Source organism: Neltuma alba, unplaced genomic scaffold (genome assembly GCF_004799145.2).
Source record: "Neltuma alba isolate B1F8T4 unplaced genomic scaffold, ASM479914v2 tig00002823_pilon, whole genome shotgun sequence".
Lineage (NCBI taxonomy): Eukaryota > Viridiplantae > Streptophyta > Magnoliopsida > Fabales > Fabaceae > Neltuma > Neltuma alba.
The window spans coordinates 1-4,422 of record NW_021633031.1 but is presented as its reverse complement, the minus strand read 5'-3'; the positions used below and the strand labels follow the sequence as shown (position 1 = coordinate 4,422).

At 27.6% G+C, this 4,422-nt stretch overlaps 1 long non-coding RNA gene across 1 annotated transcript; it reads right to left on the bottom strand.

Moving 5' to 3' along the window:
- Positions 1 to 1,006: 1,006 nt before the first annotated feature.
- On the bottom strand, positions 1,007 to 2,614 carry LOC114739451 (uncharacterized). The gene is made up of 2 exons (XR_003739607.1): positions 2,320 to 2,614; positions 1,007 to 1,191 (listed from the first exon to the last, which is right to left on the bottom strand). It is a non-coding gene; the product is annotated as an uncharacterized LOC114739451 (long non-coding RNA).
- Between the last annotated feature and the right edge of the window lie 1,808 nt (positions 2,615 to 4,422).

Sequence of the window (4,422 nt, the reverse complement as noted above, 5' to 3'; positions counted from 1 at the left end):
AAAGTGACGTGTACGCCACATGGAGATGCCACATCAACATAAATGGTCAACTAATGTTTGACTGTTTAGATCAGTTAAATCAGAGTGTCATTGCTATGTTTTGCAAACTTTCAGGGCTGACATTGCTCCAAATGAAACTTTCAGATATTGATAGTTCTTAACTGAACACTTCCAAGATAAAAATAGACCTTATCCCAAAAAAATTGGTTGTGGTTATTTTAGAAAAATAATGACACCTAGATTTGGGTCCAAAATTGAAAAAATAGTTTAAACTGAAGCAGTATAAGGAAATTTGAGTTTGCAGTTTTATTTAATTTTCAAGAAAGAAGGGGTCTTTCCTTTTTGCCGCTTTCTTATAGTCAATATAATAAAAAAATAAAAAAGGCATTCTATTACATTCAAAATGATTTTGGTTAATGGGTGTTTGGGATATTTCCAAACACCAGTGGAGCATGATAAATTTCAGAAAATGAGATTGTTAGGGCTTATTAGGAGAACGTTCAATTAATTATAAAGCTTTTTGTTTGACAAAAAAATATATCTATTCAAAATATATTATCAATATAACAAAAAATATTTTTTAAAATGTAAATTTGTCTTGAAAGTTTTTACTTAAGAGCATTTGGCACTACCCAAAAGTCTTTTGGGTACAAATTTCCTCCAAAAGTTTAAAATTGTGGCAATTGTACCCTATACTATTACAAAATTAACTTTATCTGTTAAAAAAATGACATTGACAGTTAACATTTTTAACCGTAGAGAGACAAATTGCTACAATTTTCAACTTTTAGAAAAATTTGCATCCCAAAAAACTTCTAGGTACCAAGCATTCGTAAGTGAAAATTTTAGGACAAATTTGCCCTTTAACCATTTATTTATTACTAATATATTCAAAATTGTATTTCATAATGTAAAAGATCTTAAGCACTGTCGTCCAATAAAGACTTATATCATATTAATTTCATCGAATAATTTTATTTCATTTAAAAAATATGGCAATTATGCATAAACAATGATATTTTTCAAACTACTACTTTATTAACATAGAAAATATAACTTACAAGCATTTTATTATCTGTATCACTCTAATTGGGAAAGAAACATTGAAAATAAACCCCAAGAAAAAAAAAAGAAGAAGACTTCATAGAATTTGATATTCCCTGCAGCATTAATCCCCCACCAGCTTTCAACCTGCTTGAAAATTTAAAAAAAAAAGACATTAAATAAAATAATCATAAAAATTTAAAAAAAAAAATCCTTATTAACCATCCCTTTTAATTCTTATACCCATACTTATCAACTCATGATGAGCAACAGAGCATATATAGAAGTTTCTGTTCTTCACGATCTTATTGTGCTATTTGTACTTGTTAAGTAATTATTACAAGTTTATAATTAAGAGAAAATTAATATGCAAGTTTTTTATAACTTTACCTTATTTTCAATTAAGTCATGTGATGTTTTTCTTTTTTTTTATGGAGTTTTTATAACTTTCCCAATAATAGGTATTGATCTACATATACCCACAACACTATAAAAAATAAAAAAGAATTTTGGCTCGACACCTGTTGCTGCCAAAAGGTCATTGTTCTAACTATTGTTGAATGATAATAGTCCGTTTGGTTTGAGGAAACCAAGATAAAAACGATGAGAGAAAAAATTTAATGAGTTTGATTTTAAAAAAAATTGAAGAAATGTAATTATAAAAATTTAATAAAGAGAAAATTTAAAATAAAAGAATGAGAAAAATTAATTGAAGTTGAGGTTTTCATGTTCAGGGAGTGGATTATCCTTTTTTTGTTTTCCATTTTTCTTTTTCATTATCCTCATTTTATATTCAATAAGCTTAATGAAATTCAATGCGAAGAAGGAAGGTCCTAGAGGCCGGATATGTCATTGAACAACTTGAGACAGTAATTTAAGAGTTAGTAATACACTGAATTGAGATCAACTCAATCATAATCAAAATAATATAATATGATGAAAATATATAAAAAATATTCATGTACAATCATAAAAAGAATAATGTATAAATAAAAATATTAATTCACATGTAAATAGAATATTTATATATAAGTCACATATAATCTAACAAAACAAAGTTACCAAAACATAAATATGAACTTAATGTTATTTTTTTTCAACTCAAAATGATATCATTTTGAGCTTAACAAAGTGGGGAAAAAAATTGAACCTGATCGACCCCTTTCAAAATTCTTGACCCAACCGGTAGGGATTAATTTACCAATTTGATCACTGGTTTGATCGAACAATCCATGTTGAATTTTAATACTATGTGAAGAAGTATGATAAAATTACCTTAGCATATGAATAGGCTCGAAGGATTCACTTTGAATCATGAGGACCGGCTAATTCTGCAAGAGTTGGTTTATTGCTCTTCTTTGACTCTGAAGTTTTAGAAGAGGGATAAGTGTTGCCATGACCAGCATTTCCAACAACATCTGATTTGTTGCCCTTGCCTGAGCCTGAAGCTTTAGAAGGGCTCTTATAGGTTTCACCATGCCCAGCATGGTCACCCAAATCTTTACCGCCATTGTTTTGCTTCTTAGAACTCATTTTGCCTCTAACAACACCAGATATTTCTTCACACAATCTTGTGCTGCTCTTTGCCTTCAATTATGTAAGTTGATCTCCTATTTATATAGAACTTAGAAGTGTGTCCTAATGAACATTTTTGTGAAAATGTGCCCAATGTTCTTTCAAGTTTCATCAAAATTTTCTCAAGTTTTCGGAACACAATTTGAGCATTAATTTAATCAGCTTATTCACACAGTCAAAGATTAATGAAAAGTTTATGCAAATGAAAGTCTCGTAAATGGCTAGCTACTTATTCTTTGCACCTCCAACTTTATTAATTCCATTAATCTTAAATAAAGGAGCTGGATAATTAATTTAAAGAGATAAATTTTTTTAATGAAATTAGTATTTGTAAAAATATGTGTTTGGTTTTCATAAAAGAACTTCTTCAATTATTTGCATTTGAAACTACTTGAAGGATGAAAAGATTGTAGTTTTATATTTAAAATCAAAGCAAATCTCTTTACTAGTTCTTACATTTAAATCAAAGAGAGCGTAATTTTTTCTGTAGCTTTCTAAGCTTTTTTCAAAAAAAAAAAAAAAAACGAAAAGTGTAACCCTAAGCGTACGAAAATGAAAATTTAGTGAAACTGCGTCCATATTTCTTCAAAGTTTTATCAAAATTTTACGGAAGTTCTCAAACAAAATCCAGGCTTATACAAGTTTACTTATTCAAATGGTCAAAGTTTTATGAAATATTTCCTGAAACGATCTGTACATTCCCATTAAAGTGTGTCCACACTACTGCTTGCAAGCGCTTGACTATATATGCACCAAATTGTTTATTAACTACAAGAAAACCAGCTTTCATAAGAAAATTGGGAAACAAATCCTCCATTAAAAATTTTAATTTGTTGGTGATAAGAATTTAAATCAAAGTACTTGTACTTGTTTATGCAAAATTCAGAAAGTACAAAAAACTTTATGTATAGAAATTTATCAGGTTCTTCTCATCAATAAAATTTTTAATGAAGATTTTTCTGTTTCTTTTTCTATTTTAATTGCATGGATTCATTAATGAAAGAATTTCCCATGACATCACTACAATTTCTGATGAAAATTCCCGTAAATTTTATCCTAAAAACAATATTTCGTGAGACATTTGCGAGAAAATACATAAGGAAGGTAGCATATATTGGGGGGAGTGAAGTAAAAAGGTTTCTCACAAATTTTCCAAGTATTTCCCACAAAATAATTACGAGAAATAAGGAAAATTTTCATTAATTAAATTGTTGTCGAGGTGTGGTGTATATATGTATTATAAAAAGGCTTCTCACACTCATCGTAATTTCTAAGTTCAAACAAATGGGATTATATCTATGTGGTATTATTGTATTAATAAAATTGGTAAATGTTTAGTTATTAATTTTACAAACAAATTTTAATTTAGTCCTTTAATTTTATAAATACTTTTTCAGCCATGAAATCTTAAGTCTTAATACTATTAGTGTCAAAATATGTTTTGTGACCATCGTTAGTAGTTTCGACAATTAAACTTAACATGTCATTGTTTGATATATTTTGTGAATATTAAAAATTTTAACAGAAGCATTTTTTTGGTTGATGAAACCAATGGTTGTTAAATTATAGAAATCAAAAGACAAATTTTTGATTACCTTAAAAAAAAAAAAAGAAAGAAAAAAACAGACAAAGCAAATACCAACAGAAAAATATTAAAGGAGACTCCTCCCATCGTTATGTGAAAACTACTTAATACTTAGATATATTAAGAAAGTTAAAATAAATTATTTAATTTTAACAAAAATTGACATATTCTCCTAAAAATATCCCTATATGTCGTTAGATTATATATATATATATATA